General features: G+C 47.3%; 1 pseudogene; it reads right to left on the reverse strand.

Annotated features, from left to right (window-relative positions):
- Nucleotides 1-326: 326 nt before the first annotated feature.
- Nucleotides 327-19,427, reverse strand: LOC139241184 (zinc finger protein 16-like; annotated as a pseudogene).
- Between the last annotated feature and the right edge of the window lie 615 nt (nucleotides 19,428-20,042).

Raw genomic sequence — 20,042 nt, forward strand, 5'->3', positions numbered from 1 at the left:
TTTGAGTACAGGGGCAGGGAGGTGTTGCTACAGTTATACAGGGCCTTGGTGAGGCCACACCTGGAGTATTGTGTACAGTTTTGGTCTCCTAACTTGAGGAAGGACATTCTTGCTATTGAGGGAGTGCAGCGAAGATTCACCAGACTGATTCCCGGGATGGTGGGACTGACCTATCAAGAAAGACTGGATCAACTAGGCTTGTATTCACTGGAGTTCAGAAGAGTGAGAGGGGACCTCATAGAAACGTTTAAAATTCTGACGGGTTTGGACAGGTTGGATGCAGGAAGAATGTTCCCAATGTTGGGGAAGTCCAGAACCAGGGGTCACAGTCTAAGGATAAGGGGTAAGCCATTTAGGACCGAGATAAGGAGAAACTTCTTCACCCAGAGAGTGGTGAACCTGTGGAATTCTCTACCACAGAAAGTAGTTGAGGCCAATTCACTAAATATATTCAAAAGGGAGTTAGATGAAGTCCTTACTACTTGGGGGATCAAGGGGTATGGCGTGAAAGCAGGAAGTGGGTACTGAAGTTTCATGTTCAGCCATGAACTCATTGAATGGCGGTGCAGGCTAGAAGGGCTGAATGGCCTGCTCCTGCACCTATTTTCTATGTTTCTATGTTTCTATGTGACATCTGATCCAAGCCATTTGAGGTGATCTTATCAATAGATTGTGGGGTGTCTGAAGATCTTTGCTCATCTCGCTCTGCACGGTCCCAATGTCTCGGGTAGTGGCCAGGCGATCAAATTCAGTTTTCTTATTGTTCAGCAAAGGCAATGACACAAACATCTCCGAGAGAAATCTTAGCAATTTCCTAAACTTCGCTGACTTTAACAAGAATTTACATTAACAGCAGATTGTACCCAGGTGATTTATGACAATTCACCCAGGAACAATGAGTTAAGAAAAATTCCCATTTGGAGGTTTAATTTTTCTGATTTCCTCTTGTATCCTCACTCACTTCCTCTCATTACATTTTATACAGTGTTCACCATTTCATTCATGAACCCTGGAGGAACTTTACTGTCTAACACAATATTATCATACTGTCTTTAAACATCGATCAAACATTCCCACTTAGTCCAAGTTTTGACCCATTTTCTTTGTTTAATTTTATTTAACCGAACCTCTTCTTGGACCTTTTATTCCCCAAAATATGCCAGAGAGCGATTCAGTCTACAAGAGGAAGGATGTTAGTTACCTTTAGCATAACAGTCTCCTCCAAAAACTTATTTCTGAATACACAGTTTGGACAGAACCAGAGAGACTGCACCTTTTCAAAATAAAATTTAATTATCTCCTTAATTTTCTGCTAAATTTCCCTTCCCATGTGTTTGAACAGCAACCCTCATCAATTTATATAATCCATTTTAATTTCACAAACAAATTATGCCCAGACTTTGTCATTTTACAAAGAAGACAAAAGTAACAATTGTGTTTGTTCCAAGACATTTATCTTCCCCTTCGAGTAGTGTGTCTTGAACAATAGGATTACATCGATTTACGGCACAGAAACAGGCCATTCGGCCCAACCAGTCCATGCCGGCGTTTACGCTCCACTCGAGTCCCCTCCCTTCTTTCCTCATGTAACTATATCAGCATAACCCTCTATTCCCTTCTCCCTCATATGCTTGTCTGGCCTCCCCTTAAATGCATCGATACTATTCGCTTCAACCACTCCCTGTGGCAGCGAGTTCAACATTCTCACCGCTCTCTGGGTATTGAGGTTTCTTCTGAATTCCCCATGAGATTTCTTGGTGACTATCTTATGTTGATGGCCTCTAATTATGCTCGTCCCCACAAGTGGAAACACTGCGTCTACTCTATCAAAACCTTTCATCATTTTAGAGACATTAGATCACCCCTCAGCCTTCTTTTTTCAAGCCTCAGCCCCGGCCTGTCCATCCTTTCCCGATAGGTATCCCCTCGCATTTCTGGCATCATCCTTGTAAATCTTCTCTGCACCCTCTCCAGTGCCTCCATATCCTTTTTATAATATGGTGACCAGAATTGTACACACAAAGTTTAACCAAGGTTCGATACAAGTTTAGCATAACTTCACTACTTTTCCATTCTATAACAATTCAATTCTATAACAATCGATCCCAATAACTCAATAGTTTAAAGTCTTGTCCAACTTTGTCAGGATGCTGTGATATTCGATGTCTGCAGATAACTGGAGATAATTTTGTTTTAACTGCTGGATCTCTTGCTATGCCATCAACCTCTTATCCAACTGGAGCTGGCATTGCCTAATATGGTCGTCTTTGGCTACGGCATAGTCCAGAGACACAAGTCTGCATTTTCTTCAACATACATCAACAACGTTAGAAGCACATAAAACACTGGTCTTCCTGTGGCAAGCACAAACCACGAGTCTCTGAACTTTTCTTATTCTAACATAATATTTCTAATCTAAACATTCTATGATGAAAATATCCACGGCCAGTTGGTTGCAAACACCAACTGTTGCTCAGTGAAATCTCTCTCTAATGATAACAACCACATTTTCCCCGATATGGAATGAACTAAACATGAACACCTTTCAGAAGCTGAATTAACCGAGTTCCATATGCCAACATCCCTCTCATCTTCAATTCACTTCAATTGAAAGGAAAACGCCAGATTGTATCAGTCGGGATTTGAAAGATATTTACAACAGATTCTAGATACTCCTAGAGTTAGCATTGTTCTCTATTCTGTTTAGTCGAGGAGTTTGATAACAGACTTTCTCCTGTGAATGTAGAGCTGGATTATTGGGTAGGGATGTGTTTACTTCTTCATCTTGTTGACTCTAAACTGTTGCCAATTATTTGATGTGATCTGTATTTTTTTTAAATACATTTCCTGAGTGGATTCAAATTTAAATTGAACCCAGGTTTGCAGGCATGATGCTCCATTCACACATCAACGGTGAGAGGGATGCTGTGAGGCACACGCTAAGTCCAGTATCTGAAAGTGTTTAACAGACTGGGTTTTGTGTTCAGTGATCTCAGGCGTGTTACTGATACCTTCCCTCGATACCAAGGCAAGGAGAGGCACTCTGGGAGGTAGGGGGAGCTGGCACTTGTCCACGAGATTAACCAAAGGTCTGAGAACTGAAATAATCCAGCGTTAGAAAGGAGAAAAGGCCCCAAAATGGAGCAGTCAGTAACAGGACATCAATTCGTGTCCTCTTATCTTGGAACATAAATATCGACACACAGTTATTGAAACATCAAAATATTATATTCCAGCCCAGTTATTATCATCAGAAACAAACTTCATCTGTCAGAATGGACACGATTCAGTTGGGATGTGATTAACAGCAGCAATGATAGCAGAATCCAACCCCTGCAGTTACTTGTGAACTTGCTGGTGTCTCAGCAGTGTGGGCTGACCGATTGAATCCCTTCCCACACTCTGAGCAGGTGAACGGCCTCACACACTGGTGCTTCAGCAGGGTGGATGAACGAGTGAATCCCTTCCCACACTCTGAGCAGGTGAACGGCCTTTCCCCAGTGTGAACTCGCTGGTGTGTCAGCAGGTGGGATGACGTAGTGAATCCCTTCTCACACGCAGAGCAGGTGAACGGCCTCTCCCCGGTGTGAACTCGCTGGTGTGTCAGCAGGTGGGATGACGTTGTGAATCCCTTCCCACATGCAGAGCAGGTGAATGGCCTCTCCCCAGTGTGAACTCGCTGGTGTGTCAGCAGGGTGGATGAATCAGTAAATCGCTTCCCACACTCAGAGCAGATGAATGGCCTTTCCCCAGTGTGAACTCGCTGGTGTCTCAGCAGGTCAGATGAACGAGTGAATCCCTTCCCACACTCTGAGCAGGTGAACGGCCTCTCCCCAGTATGAACTCGCTGATGTGTCAGCAGGTGGGATGATGTAGTGAATCCCTTTCCACACGCAGAGCAAGTGAATGGCCTCTCCCCGTTGTGAACTCGCTGGTGTGTCAGCAGGTGGGATGACCCAGTAAATCTCTTCCCACAAACGGAGCAGATGAATGGCCTCTCCCCAGTGTGAACTCGGTGGTGTGTCAGCAGGTCGGATGAATAAGTGAATCCTTTCCCACACTCAGAGCAGGTGAATGGTCTCTCCCCAGTGTGAACTCGCTGGTGTTTTACCAGGTTGGATGACTCAGTGAATCCCTTCCCACACGCAGAGCAGGTGAATGGCCTCTCCCCGGTGTGAACTCGCTGGTGTTTCACCAGAGTGGATGACTTAGTGAATCCCTTCCCACACTCAGAGCAGGTAAATGGTCTCTCCCCGGTATGGTTGCGCCGATGAACTTCCAGCTGGGACGGGTAGCGGAATCCCTTCCCACAGTCCCCACATTCCCAAAGTTTCTCCGTGGTGCGGGTGGCCTTGTGTCTCTCCAGGTTGGACGATCAGTTGAAGCCTCGTCTACACACAGAACACGTGTACGGTTTCTACCCGCTGTGAATGGTGCGATGTTTTTTTCAGGCTGTGTAACTGGTTAAAGCTCTTTCCACAATCAGTGCACTGGAACACTCTCACTCGGGTGTGTGTCTCGGTGCTTTTCCAGTCACACTGATGTCTGAAATCTTTTCCCACAGACAGAACAAAGAAACATTTCTCCTTCCACATTCAAAGGCCGATGATATTCAGGTCCGGATGAATCGAGTGACTGTCAGATCTTGACGTGATGTTTGGTTTGAGTTTCCTGTCTGCAAATCCTCCCCTTCTAACACCCTGTAAAAGGAGTTTACAAAAGTCATCACTAAGTACAGGACAGAAATTCAGAACAGATACATCTAGTCTCTATGGAACATTCTTTCCTGCTGCTGTGTGGTTTTAAGTATTGACTTAATAAAAATAAGAGGGGGAGAAGATAGATTATGAGAGTAAACTAGAAAGAAATATAAATACAGACAGTCAGAGCTTCTACACGTATGTAAAAAGGAAGCGATAGCTGAAGTAAACGTTGGTCCCTTAGAGGATGAGACGGGGAATTAATAATAGGAAACAGGGAAATGGCAGAGACTTTCAACAAATATTTTTTTTTTTTTTTTTTTTAATCGGTCTGCACGTTGGAAGACACTGAAAGCATCCCAATAATAATAATCAAGGGGTTTCAGGGAGTGAGGAACGTAAAACAATCACAATCACTAGAGAAAAAGTACGAGAGAAACTATTGGGACTAAAGGTGGACAAGTCCCCTGGACCTGATGGCCTGCATCCTAGGGTATGGATTGGTTGTAATCTACCAAAATTCCCTGGGTTCTGGCGAGGTCCCAGTGGATTGGAAAACCTCAAATGCAACGCCACTATTCAACAAGGGAGGGAGACAGAAAGCAGGAAATAGAAACAAAGAAACATAGAAAATAGGTGCAGGAGTAGGCCATTTGGCCCTTCTAGCCTGCACTACCATTCAATGAGTTCATGGCTGAACATGCAACTTCAGTATCCCATTCCTGCTTTCTCGCCATACCCCTTGATCCCCCTAGTAGTAAGGACTTCATCTAACTCATTTTTGAATATATTTAGTGAATTGGCCTCAACAACTTTCTGTGGTAGAGAATTCCACAGGTTCACCACTCTCTGGGTGAAGAAGTTTCTCCTCATCTCGGTCCTAAATGGCTTACCCCTTATCCTTAGACTGTGACCCTTGGTTCTGGACTTCCCCAACATTGGGAACATTCTTCCTGCATCTAACCTGTCTGAACCCATCAGAATTTTAAACGTTTCTATGAGGTCCCCTCTCATTCTTCTGCACTCCAGTGAATACAAGCCCAGTTGATCCAGTCTTTCTTGAAATGTCAGTCCCGCCATCCCGGGAATCAGTCTGGTGAACCTTCGCTGCACTCCCTTAATAGCAAGAATGTCCTTCCTCAGGTTAGGAGACCAAAACTGTACACAATACTCCAGGAGTGGCCTCACCAAGGCCCTGTACAACTGTAGCAACACCTCCCTGCCCCTGTACTCAAATCCCCTCGCTATGAAGGCCAACATGCCATTTGCTTTCTTAACCGCATGCTGTACCTGCATGCCAACCTTCAATGACTGATGTACCATGACACCCAGGTCTCCTTGCACCTCCCCTTTTCCTAATCTGTCACCATTCAGATAATAGTCTGTCTCTCTGTTTTTACCACCAAAGTGGATAACCTCACATTTATCCACATTATACGTCATCTGCCATACATTTGCCCACTCACCTAACCTATCCAAGTCGCTCTGCAGCCTCATAGCATCCTCCTCGCAGCTCACACTGCCACCCAACTTAGTGTCATCCGCAAATTTGGACATACTACATTTAATCCCCTCGTCTAAATCATTAATGTACAGTGTAAACAGCTGGGGCCCCAGCACAGAACCTTGCGGTAGCCCACTAGTCACTGCCTGCCATTCTGAAAAGTACCCATTTACTCCTATTCTTTGATTTCTGTCTGAAAACCAGTTCTCACTCCATGTCAGCACACTACCCCCAATCCCATGTGCTTTAACTTTGCACATTAATCTTTTGTGTGGGACCTTGTCGAAAGCCTTCTGAAAGTCCAAATATACCACATCAACTGGTTCTCCCTTGTCCACTCTACTGGAAACATCCTCAAAAAATTCCAGAAGATTTGTCAAGCATGATTTCCCTTTCACAAATCCATGCTGACTTGACCTATCATGTCACCTCTTTCCAAATGCGCTGCTATGACATCCTTAATAATTGATTCCATCATCTTACCCACTACCGATGTCAGGCTGACCGGTCTATAATTCCCTGTTTTCTCTCTCCCTCCTTTTTTAAAAAGTGGGGTTACATTGGCTACCCTCCACTTCTTAGGAACTGATCCAGAGTCAATGGAATGTTGGAAAATAACTGTCAATGCATCCGCTATTTCCAAGGCCACCTCCTTAAGTACTCTGGGATGCAGACCATCAGGCCCTGGGGATTTATCGGCCTTCAATCCCATCAATTTCCCCAACACAATTTCCCGACTAATAAGGATTTCCCTCAGTTCCTCCTCCTTACTAGACCCTCTGACCTTTTATAACCGGAAGGTTGTTAGTGTCCTCCTTAGTGAATACCGAACCAAAGTACTTGTTCAATTGGTCCGCCATTTCTTTGCTCCCCGTTATGACTTCTCCTGATTCTGACTGCAGGGGACCTACGTTTGTCTTTACTAACCTTTTTCTCTTTACATATCTATAGAAACTTTTGCAATCCGTCTTAATGTTCCCTGCAAGCTTCTTCTCGTACTCCATTTTCCCTTATAGACCAGTTAGCCTAACATCTCTCATTGGGAAAATACTGGAGTCCATTATTAAGGAAATAGTAGGACATTTAGAAAATCATAACACAATCAAGCAGAGACAGCATGGTTTTAGGAAAGGGAAATCACGTTTGACAAATTTGTTAGAGCTCTTTGAGGATGTAACGAGCAGAGTGGATGAAGAGGAACCAGTAGCAGTTGTGTATTTGGATTTCCAGAAGGCATTCGATAAGGTGCCAGATAAAAGGTTACTGCACAATATAAGAGCTCACAGGGTTGGGGGTAATATATTAGTTAGCCAATCCTATATCTATACTAACAGAAAACAGAGAGTCGGGATAAATGGGTCATTTTCAGGTTGGCAAACTGTAATTAATGAGCTGCCATATGGATCAGTGCTGGGGCCTCAATTATTTACAATCTATATTAATGACTTGGATGAAGGGACGGAGTGCACTGCAGCCAAATAAGCTGCTGATAGAAAGATAGGTGGGAAAGCAAGTTGTGAGGAGGATACAAAGAATTTGCAAAGGGATATTGGGCCCAAGTTTCGACTGACCATTAGAACGGCGCACCTCTGAGAGGTCCGCCAATTTTCTCAAAGAAAAAGCGCGCCTAATACTTACCTCGGGATTCTGCACCATCATCAGGCCTCCTGTGGACTCGGCACAACGTAACAGCAGCAACGGGGGGGCAGACCTACAGCCCTGCGCCAAAGTGTGCTGGCAGCTGCGCGCATGCGCAGTGGGGTATGCGTGCATGTGCAGTAGTTCCTGGCCCCCCAGATTCTGTGTGCGTGTGCTGCAGGCTGTGAGAGAGGGGCCCGAAGCATGCCGCCCCTAGCCCTGGCCAAATGGGCTTACCGCCGTGACCTGTGAGGGAACTTGGCCCCTCTGTGTTGTGTTTATTACCGTTTTCAATGGATTTGGAGCGGGAAGGACTGAAAATTACTTTAAGTGTAGTGGTTTTAACAGGTTTTGTGTGTCGTGGTGAAGCTGTCCTCTACCTGTGTTCTCCTTCCCACTCCACAGCGAGGGCAAAGATTCTTTCATTTTGCTCTGGGTGTTTTGGCGATGCGGGCAAAGCTAGTGGTTGGCTTTCTCCTTGAACCGCTACAATCCTTAAAGTTGTATAAAACACAGCAGGCAGAGGTCATTTTGTGCCCCCCTCGCCCCTCCTCCTCTCCCTCTCCCTCTCCCTCTCCTCCTCCTCCTCCTCTCCCCGTCCTCCTCCTCCTCCTCCTCCTCCTCTCCCCGTCCTCCTCCTCCTCCTCCCGTCCTCCTCCTCCTCCTCCTCCTCTCCCCATCCTCCTCCTCCTCTCCCCGTCCTCCTCCTCCTCCTCCTCCTCTCCCCATCCTCCTCCTCCTCTCCCCGTCCTCCTCCTCCTCCTCCTCCTCCTCTCCCCGTCCTCCTCCTCCTCCTCCTCCTCCTCTCTCTCCCCCCTCCTCCTCCTCCTCCTCTCTCTCCCCCCTCCTCTCTCCCCCCTCCCTCTCTCCCCCGCTCCTCCCTCTCTCCCCCCCTTCCCTCCTCCCACCTGCACCTCATCCTCCTCTCTCCCCTCCTCCCCCTCCTCCTCCTCTCTCCCCTCTTCCCCCCTCCTCCTTCTCCTCCTCTCTCCCCTCCCCTCCTCCTTTCTCCCCCCCTCCTCCTTTCTCCCCCCCCCCTCCTCCTCCTCCTCCTTCTCCTCTCTCCCCCCTCCTCCTCCTCCTCTCTCCCCCCTCCTCCTCCTTCTCCTCTCTCCCCCCTCCTCCTCCTTCTCCTCTCTCCCCCCTCCTCCTCCTCCTCCTCCTCTCCCCGTCCTCCTCCTCCTCCTCCTCCTCCTCTCTCTCCCCCCTCCTCCTCCTCCTCCTCTCTCTCCCCCCTCCTCTCTCCCCCCTCCCTCTCTCCCCCGCTCCTCCCTCTCCCCCCCTTCCCTCCTCCCACCTGCACCTCATCCTCCTCTCTCCCCTCCTCCCCCTCCTCCTCCTCTCTCCCCTCTTCCCCCCTCCTCCTTCTCCTCCTCTCTCCCCTCCCCTCCTCCTTTCTCCCCCCCTCCTCCTTTCTCCCCCCCCCCTCCTCCTCCTCCTCCTTCTCCTCTCTCCCCCCTCCTCCTCCTCCTCTCTCCCCCCTCCTCCTCCTTCTCCTCTCTCCCCCCTCCTCCTCCTTCTCCTCTCTCCCCCCTCCTCCTCCTTCTCCTCTCTCCCCCCTCCTCCTCCTTCTCTCTCCCCCCTCCTCCTCCTTCTCTCTCCCCCCTCCTCCTCCTTCTCCTCTCTCCCCCCTCCTCCTCCTTCTCCTCTCTCCCCCCTCCTCCTCCTTCTCCTCTCTCCCCCCTCCTCCTCCTTCTCCTCTCTCCCCCCTCCTCCTCCTTCTCCTCTCTCCTCTCTCTCCCCCCTCCTCCTCCTCCTCCTTCTCCTTCTCCGCCCCTAGCCCTGGCCGAATGGGCTCCCTCATCGGTGGCCCGCTGCCTTCCCTTCACAAAAAGGCAAGACTTCTATTTTTTATTTGTTATTGATTGATTGATTGATTATTACTTTGGTCTTGGTGCTTTAGGTGCAGTGTTCCTTCTATTTTTTATTTATTAATTAATTGCTTATTACTTTTTGTGCTTTGTAAGTCATGGTGCAGGTCCTCTCAGCTTCCTTGTATTTTTGATTTGTTATTGGATGCTGATTTTTGTGCTTTATTTGGTGCTTGGTGCTTTAAATGTACTTATGCTTCTTTAATGTTGTTGTGAAGGTATTTCGTGCTTTACAAAATCCTCGCTCTTCCCTTCCCCCTCCCTATCTCCGGCTACCTGCGCTGATTTCTTAAGTCTACACCAGGTTTTTCTGAGCGTACAAAAGTGGACACATACGCTGCCCTAAGTTAGTTTGGAGTAACTTTTAGGAATCAAAACTTGCATAAATGGCCAAAACAGGCGTAAGTGGCTGGTAACACCCCCTTTTGAAAAAAAAACTGAACTAAAAAGAAACCGAACTAACTCACTAAAACTGGAGCAAACTAAATGTCGAGAATTGCGATTTTTAGGATACTCCAAAAAAAAAAACTAGTTGCTCAAAAAAAATAGGAGCAACTCCAGTCGAAACTTGGGCCCATAGACAGGTTAAGTGAGTTGGCAAAAATTTGGCAAATGGAGTATAATGTAGGAAAATATGAGGTTATCCACTTTGGGTAGGAAGAATAAAAAAGCAAATTATTATTTCAATGGAGCTACAAAATGCTGCGGTAGAGAGAGACCTGGCGATCCTTGTGCATGAAACACAAAAGGATAGTAAGCAGGTACAGCAAGTGATCAGGAAGGCAAATGGAATGTTGGCCTTTATTGCAAGGGGGATGGAGTATAAAAGCAGAGAGGTCTTGCTACAACTGCATAGGGTATTGGTGAGACCACACCTAGAGTACTGCATAGATTTGGTCTCCTTATTTAAGGAGGGATATACTTGCAATGGAGGCAGTTCAGAGAAGGTTCACTCGATTGATTCCTGAGATGAAGGGGTTGATTTATGAAGAAAGCTTGAGCAGGTTGGGCCTATACACATTGGAATTTAGAAGAATGAGAGGTGATCTTATTGAAACGTATAAGATTCTGAGGGGGCTTGACAGGGTAGATGCAGAGACGATGTTTCCCCTCGTGGGGGAATCTAGAATTGGGGGGATAGTTTTAGAATAAGGGGTCTCCCATTTAAAATGGTGATGAGGAGGACTTTCTTCTCTCAGAGGGTCGTGAAGCTTTGGAATTCTCTACCCCAGATAGCTGTGGAGGCTGAGCCATTCAATATATTTAAAGGGGAGATAGACAGATTTTTGAACTATAGGGGAGTCAAGAGTTATGGGAAGCAGGCAGGAAAGTGGAGTTGAGGTCACGATCAGATCAGCCATGATTTTATTGAATGGCAGAGCAGGCTCGAGGGATCAAATGGCCTACTCCGCTCCTATTTCTTATTGTTAATCTGTGAACCTTGGCCTGAACGTCCCAAAATGTTATTGATTTTGAGGAATAGAAAAAAATCTAAGCATTGATAAATGCATCATCTAACATCTCCAACTGAGCTAACCTGCTCCAACTACGTCTAGTGTTTGTGTCAGCTGTGACTCAGTCGGTAACACCCTTACCTCTGAGTCACAAGGTTGTGGGTTGAAGTCACACTCCAGAGACATGAGCACAAAAATCTCGGCTGATGCTCCAGTGCAGTGCTGAGGGACTGCTGCACTGTCAGAGGTGCTGTCTTTGGATGAGATGTTAAACCGAGGCCCCGTCTGCTCCCTCAGTTGGACGTAAAAGATCCCATTGCACTATTTCAAACAGAACAGGGGAGTTATCCCCAATGTCCTGGCCAATATTTTCCCTTATCAATAAAACAAATTATCTGGTCATTATCACATTGTAAATTGGTTCCTCCGTTTCCTGCACTACGACATATCCGGACCCGGGCCCCCCCGGTGTGGGGAGGATGTTCCCCGGTTTATATTCAGGCCTGGGAACCCCGGTGTGGGGAGGATGTTCCCCGGTTTACATCAGGGCCCGGGGCTGCACTCGGTGTTGTTGCCCTGAGTTTCTTTAACCCGCTCCCTGGAGCTCGCTCACCTCCTGCGTCGGCATCTGCCACCGCCGCCTGCACATGCTCAGCTCACACTGTCCGGGTGATTTGACGGCAGCTCCTGGCCAATAGGAATAGTGGGGCGGGGCTGGAGGACCCTGTGGGCGGTTGGGGAGAGTGTGAGGGGTGGGACTTCCGGCAGGCTGCAACTAGTGGGCTGCCGCAAGAATCAGTGCTGGGGCCTCAGCTATTTACAATCTATATAAATGACCTGGATGAAAGGACCGAGTGTAATATTTGCTGACGATACAAAGCTAGGTGAGACAGTAAGCTATGAGCAGAACACAAGAGTGCAAAGAGATACAGATAGACGATGTGAGCGGGCAGTAAGGTGACAGATGGTGTATAATGTCAGGAAATGTGAGGTTATTCACTTTGGTAGGAAGAATAGAGAAAGACCATCTTTTAAATGGTGAAAAACTTTTAAATGTTGATGTTCAGAGAGATTTGGGTGTTCTCATGCAAGAAACACAGAAAGTGAGCGAGCAGGTACGCAAGCAATAAGGGGGTGGAGTATAAGAGTAAGGATCTATTGCTACAATTGTACAGGGCCTTGGAGAGACCACACCTGGAGTACTGTGCACAGTTTTGGTCTCTTTATCTAAAAAAGGATATACTTGCCTTGGAGATGATGCAACGAAGGTTCACTCGATTGATTCCTGGGATGAGTGGGCTGTCTTATGATGAGAGATTGTGTAGAATGGGCCTATACACTCTCGAGTTTAGAATAATGAAGTGTGATCTCATTGAAACACACAAGATTCTGAAGGGGACTGACAGGTTAGATGCTGAGAGGTTGATTCCCCTGGCTAGAATGTCTAGAACTAGGGGGCACAGTCTCAGGATAAGGTGTAGGCCATTTAAGACAGAGATGAGGAATTTCTTCACTCAGAGGGTTGTGAATCTTTGGAATTCTCTGCCCCAGAGGGCTGTGGATGCTCAGTCTCTGAGCATATTCAAGGCTGAGATCGATAGATTTTTGGACTCTAGGGAAATCAAGGGATATGGAGATCAGGCAGGAAAGTGGAGTTGAGGTCGATGATCTTATTGAATGGCGGAGCAGGCTCGAGGGGCCGTGTGACCTACTCCTGCTCCTATCTCTGATATTCTAATATTGTCATGTAAGGGGCTCGAGATTTATTAGTCCCACCCTTTTTCTTTAAGGGAACATACTTGCTCTGAACCCTCGCTATCTCCTCCTTGAATGCCTCCCACTGCTCTGACACTGATTTACCTTCAAGTAGCTGTTTCCAGTCCACTCTGGCTAAATCACATCTCAGCTTAGTAAAATTGGCTTTTCCCTAATTGAGAACTTTTATTCCTGGTCTAACTTTGTCCTTTTCCATAACTACCCTAAATCTAACTGAATTATGATCACCAGCTCCAAAATGCTCTCACTTCCCCTTCCACCTGCCCAAACTTCATTCCCTAAAACTAAGTCCAGAACCGCCCCTCTCTTGTTGGGCTTGCTACGTACTGGCTAAAAAAGTTCTCCTGAATGCATTTTAAGAATTCTGCTCCCTCCACACCTTTCACACTAATTCTATCCCAGTTAATATTGGGGTAGTTGAAATCCCCCACTATTACTGTCCTATTGTTTTTGCACGTCTCAAAAATGTGCCTACATATTTGCTCTTCTGTCTCCCTCTGACTGGAGGTTTATAGTACACTCCCAGCAATGTAACAGCCCCTTTTTTGTTCTTCAGTTCATCCCATGTGGCCTCATTTGTTGATCCTTCGAACATATCATCCCTTCTCACAGCTGTCATTGTTACTTTAATCAATACTGCGACGCCCCCCCTCCTATTTTATCCCCCTCTCTATCTCGTCTTAAAACCCTGTAACCAGGAATGTTGAGCTGCCATTCCTGCAGTTCTTTTAGCCATGTCTCAGTAATAGCTACAACATCATACCCCCACATGTCTGTCTGTGCCCTCAGCTTATCTGCCATATTCCCTAGACTCCTTGCACTGGCATTGAAGTATTTCTAGATTGATTCCTGGGATGAGAGGGCTGTCTTATGATGAGAGATTATGTAGAATGGGCTGATACTCTCTGGGGTTTAGACGAATGAGAGGTGATCTCATTGAAACATAGTGGCACTGACATTTAGCACGGCCAAACTCCCTTGTTGTCTATTTTCTAGCCTTTGTTTCCTCTGCCTTCCAAACACTAGCAAAACCCCCGGTGAGGATATTGGTCCCGATCCTGTTGAGGTGCAACCTGTCCGGCTTGTACTGATCCCACCTCCCCCAGAAACGGTCCCAATGTCTCAGGAATCTAAAGCCAACTTTCCTGCACCATCTCTCCAGCCATGCATTCATCTGCTCTAACCTCCTATTTCTGTACTCACCAGCACGTGGCACCGGGAGTAATCCGGACATTACTTCCTTTGAGGTCCTGCTTTTTAATCTCTTTCCTAGCTCCCTAAAATCTGCCTGCAGGATCTCATCCCTCTTTCTACCTCTGTCATTGGTGCCGATATGGAGCATGACCTCTGGATGTTCATCTTCTCCCTCAACAATGTCCTGCAGCCGCTCAGTGACATCCTTGACCCTGGCACCAGGGAAGCAACATACCATCCTGGAATCATGTCTGTGGCTGCAGAAGCAGCTGTCTGTTCCCCTAACTATCGAATCCACTACCACCATTGCTCTTCCACTCTTCTTCAAACACCCCTGTGCAGCTGAGCCACCCATGGTACCGTGGACATGGCTCTGGCTGCACTCCACAGAGGAACCATCGCCCTCACCAGTATCCAGAACTGAAAACCGGTTAGCGAGCGACATACACTCACGGGACTCTTGCCTCATAACGCTGCAAATCATTTCAACTCAAATATTTATCTCTTTTGAAAGTTACAAGTGAATCTGCTTCCACTACCCTTACAGGCAGTGCGTTCCAGGCCATAACCACTCACTGCTTAATTTGTCCTCTCATGTAGCATCTGGTTCATTTGCCAATCACCTTAAAGCTGTGTCCTCTGGTTACCGACCCGTCTGTCACTAAAAATTGTTTCTCCTTATTAAAGAGGGTTGGCGGGCTGGAGAGGTTACAGAGATAGGGAGGTGTGAGGCCTTGGAGGGATTTGAACAAGAGGAGGAGTATTTTAAAGGCTGAAGCCACCAGCCGCCTCCCCCAGTGGAGAATGTGACTCACTATTAACAGGAAGGATTTTTGTTTAACTAGTAAAGATGTATAATGAGGGGAAATCAATCTCTGTACCTTTAACTAACAGCGACATGGAAAGAGGGAAATGAATGACCTTTAAACACCTGGTCCACTTGGCACTGAAGTGTCTGAAACTCATAATAGGAACTCCAGGGAAATAAAATACTGACAAATATTAAACTGTTTGGTTGACAAAAGAAATCACGATTTAACTTTTAAAAGATGAATAGTTTAACAGGAGTTCAGTCTGACTCACCTGACAGGCCGACTCAGGATCCACCCCTCAAGCACCGCGATTGGTTGTAGAACACGTTGCTCCCTTGGCCCTCCGGCCTCTGAGCTTTCTTCCTGTTGGTTCCCAGGGCAATCAATCACCACTCACCAACATTACACTGCCAGATGAAGTTGAGAGGCTCGGAGGAAGAAATAAATTGAGGGCGTGAATCTGAGTTAAGAAATAAAATGAGAAGCATGATTAAATTTATAAACGAAACTATTTAAAGTCAAATCAAGTGAATTGTTGCATTTAATATATTCCTTTTGGGCCAAGTGGGAAACAAGTGATGTGTGGGCTGTGCAGAGTGTCTGTACCCGGTTACACAGCATGTCCCTGGCTCCCCACTCCAAGTGCACATGTCTCAGCTCACATCCAACTGACTGGATAAACCTCGGCCGTCTAAACCCCATCACACAAATATCAGCATTTGTGTTTAGTTATGCTAAACCTTTATAAAACACTGGTTAGGCCTCAGCTGACATGGTGTTCAACACTCTTTCATCCTTTAAGACGCTCGTTAAAACCTACCTCTTTGATGAAGCTTTTGGTCACCTGCCCTAATTTCGCCACGTGGCCCAGTGTCACGTTTTTTCTCATATAATATGAGATATAATGTGGAGCACCATGGGACGTTTTTCAACATTAAAGGCGCTATATCAATACAAGACAAAAACAAAATATTACAAATGCTGGAATCTGAAATAAAAACAGAGAATGCTGGAAATCTCAGGTGGTCAGGCAGCATGTGTGAAGAGAAAAGCAATATATTATATTATATTATATAAATACAAGATGTCGTTGGCATGAACACACCATGCACGCTCAGCACACGACCACACTCAGCACACGACCACACCGCGCACGCTCAACATCTGAATGTGATCGGGTCCGAGCCGGAAAATCCGCCCCCGAGTGTCCCGGACGGCCCACCCCAGCCGTGAGCCAATTCCGTTTGACCGCAGCTGAGTGACGGGAGGTTCTGACCAATAGAGAGCGAGTGAGCGGCACCTGGAGGACCTAGCACGCAGCGGGTCCTCCAACCAATCAAGGGGGCATGAGGGCGGGGCTTCAGGGAAGCTTCATTCAGCATCAGTGCCACACCTGCCCTGGGAGTGTTTGATGGGACAGTGTAGAGGGAGCTTTACTCTGTATTTAACCCAGTGCTGTACCTGCCCTGAAACATATAAATTTACAGCACGGCCGGAGGCCATTCGGCCCATCGTGTCCACGCCAGCCGAATCCCACTTTCCATCTTGGTCCGTAGCCCTGTAGGTTACGGCACTTCAAATGCACATCCAAGTATTTTTTTTTTAAATGTGGTGAGGCTTTCTGCCTCTACCAACTTTTCAGGCAGTGAGTTCCAGACTCCCAATGCTCTCTGGATGAAGAAATTTGCCCTCCTATCATCTCTGAACCTTCCACAAATTACTTTAAATCTATGCCCCATGATTGTTGACCCCGTCGCCAAGGGAAATGAGACATTCCTATCCAGGCCCCTCATAATCTCATACGCCTCAATCAGGTCTCCCCTCAGCCTCCTCTGTTCCAAAGAAAACAGACCCAGCATCTCCAATCTTTCCTCATCGCCAAAATTCTCCAGTCCAGGCACCATTCTCGTAATTCTCCTCTGTACCCATTCCAGTGCAATCACATCTTTCCTGTATTAGAAACATAGAAAATAGGTGCAGGAGTAGGCCATTCGGGCCTGCACCACCATTCAATATGATCATGGCTGATCATGCAACTTCAGTACCCCATTCCTGCTTTCTCTCCATAGCCTTTGATCCCTTTAGCCGTAAGGGCCGCATCTAACTCCCTTTTGAATATGTCTAATGAACTGGTCCCAACAACTTTCTGTGGTAGAGAATTCCACAGGTTCACAATTCTCTGAGTGAAGAAGTTTCTCCTCATCTCGGTCCTAAATGGCTTACTACTTATCCTTAGACTGTGACCTCTGGTTCTGGACTTCCCCAACATCGGGAACATTCTTCCTGCATCTAACCTGTCCAATCCTGTCGGAATTTTATATGTTTCTGTGAGATCCCCTTTCATTCTTCTCAGTTCCAGTGAATATCAGCCTAGTCAATCCAGTCTTTCTTCATATGTCAGTCCTGCCATCCCGTGAATCAGTCTGGTGAACTTTCGCTGCACTCCCTCAATAGCAAGCATGTCCTTCCTCAGATTAGGAGACCAAAACTGTACACAATAGACAAGGTGTGGCCTCACCAAGGCCCTGTACAACTGTAGTAAGACCTCCCTGCTCCTATGCTCAAATCCCCTCGCTATGAAGGCCAACATGCCATTTGCCTTCTTCACCGCCTGCTGTACCTGCATGCCAACTTTCAATGACAGATGTACCATGACACCCAGGTCTCGTTGCACCTCCACTTTTCCTAATCTGTCATCATTCAGATAATATTCTGCTTGTGATCAGAACTGCACACAGTACTCCAGGTGCAACCTGACCAGTGTTTTAAATAGCAATAAAGCATAATCTCCTTGCTCTCGTATTCCAGGCCTCAACTAATAAAGGCAAGTATTCCATATGCCTTCTTAACCACCTTATCTACCTGGCCTGCTACCTTCAGGGATCTGTGAACCTGCACTCCAAGGTCCCTTTGTTCCTCTACACTTTTCAGTGTCGTACCATTTAATCTATATTCCCTTGCCTTGTTAGACCTCCCCAAATGCACTACTTCACATTTATCTGGATTGAATTCCATTTGCCACTGTTCTGCCCACCTGACCAGTAAATTCATATCTTCCTGCAGTCCGCAGCTTTCTTCTTCGTTATCAGCCACACAGCCTATTTTAGTGTCTTCTGCAAATTCTTAATCATACTCCCAACATTCAAGTCCAATCATTGATATGTACCAGAAAAAGCACAGGACCCAGCACTGAGCCCTGTGGAACCCCACTGGATACAACCTTCCAGTCACAAAAACACCCATCAACCATTACACTTTGCTTCCTGCTTCTGAGCCAATTTTGATCCAACTTGCCACTTTGCCCTGGATCCCATGGGCTTTTACTTTCGTCACCAGTCTGCCATGTGGAACATTGGCCAGGACACCAGGGATAACCCCCCTGCTCTTCTTCGAGATAGTGCCATGGGATATTTTACGGCAACCTGAGAGCAGACAGGACCTCGGTTTAACTTCTCATCCGAAAGACAGTGTTTGATGAGACAGTGTATATTGAGGTCCTGATGAATCGAGTAACTCTGTCAGATCTTAACATGAATTTGGTCTGAGTTTATTGTTCTCCAAAGCTGTAATCTCAATCCCACACACTCTTCCCTCCCCCCTGAGCAGAAATCCAAACCCATCGCACCATCTCCAACTATTTTTCATCTGCTTCCATGTTTTTCCCTCCCTGAAAGCACTGACTCTGGCTGGGTTCAGTTCTACACTCACTGGTTCCCCTCCCTCTCCTCCCCTGAAGGTGCTGACTCTGTCTGGGTGTCTGTGCTCTCGTCACCACTTTATACACTCTGACCCTCCCTATCTATCTGTAATATCTCCCTGTTTTGGTGATGGGCTCTCCCTGACCACTCACCATTTCACCACCTTAGACAGATGCTCCCAGACTGTCACCATTTCAGGGAACCATATAGCACAGAAGGAGACCAATCGGCCCATCAAGCCTGTCCGACTCACTGAAAGAGCCACTCCCTGCACCTACCCCAAAGCACCAGAACATTTTCCTTTTGACGCATTCATCGTTTTGAAAGTTATTATTGATGAACTTTTCAAAGTGTGGAGCCCAGAATTGAGCCCAATCCTCAATATCTGAGGTCTAACTAGTGACTGATAAAGGTTCAGCATAAGGAACTTGTTGTTGTACTCTATACTGCTATTAATGCTTTAACAGATTGATCAGCTGATCCTGCCCCTCACAGATTTGTGTTCACCTTTAAATTGGACCATTTGGTTTAGAATGCCTCCCATTTTTCTTGCTTCCAAAATGCATTTAGTGTCCGTGTCCCTGGGAGCCTGAGGCCCTGTCCCCGCGAGACAAAGCCGGGCTCAGCCTCTGGGCTGTTATTGGGCCCTGGGCCCTGGGCCCTACACCAGGGGTTTATGAAGCTCACCAATTCCTGCCCCGCGCCGACAAGCGACGGTCTCATGTCCCACATCATCCGGGCTCCAGCAACTGTCCCCGCCGCCGCCCGCGCATGCTCAGTGCGGGAGATCCGGGCTCAGGCCCGCCCCTCGCACACTCCGATTGGTTGGAGAATCAACCGCCCGCTTGGTCCTCCAGCCCCGCCCCCGCTCTTCCTATTGGCCTGGAATTGCCGTCAATCACCCGGGCAGCGTGAGCTGAGCATGCGCGATGGGGCGGCTGTGACTGAGGCAGCGGTTGAGAGATGGGCGGAGGGAGCGGGTTAATAAACCCCGGGGGGACGCGGGCTTCACACACACCGAGTGCGGGCTCAGGCCCCGCCCGCGAGACAACACACCCGCTGTGGGCCTCAGGCCCCGAACAACAACTTGCGGCTCCGGCCTTTCCCCGAGCGGACAGCTGCGGCGCTTTCTCCCGGTAACAGGACCCCGGCAACGGCCGCCATCTTGGGAGGCTAAGGGGGCAGCAGGGCGCACACGCGACTTGTCCCTGGGCCAGGAACCAGGAGCAGAGAATGTTGTGAATTTCTATCCTGGACCCACAGTGATGGCTTTTTTAAACTGCTGTTCCAGGCTAGGAGAGAGGGGGGCAACATTTACAATATATATGTTTTATCTTGGTACCCGTTTAACTCCGTGTTATTTTTTATTTATTTAATGTTTCTGTATACAGGATT

This window comes from Pristiophorus japonicus (assembly GCF_044704955.1).
Source record: "Pristiophorus japonicus isolate sPriJap1 chromosome 24 unlocalized genomic scaffold, sPriJap1.hap1 SUPER_24_unloc_1, whole genome shotgun sequence".
In the NCBI taxonomy this organism is placed as follows: domain Eukaryota; kingdom Metazoa; phylum Chordata; class Chondrichthyes; family Pristiophoridae; genus Pristiophorus; species Pristiophorus japonicus.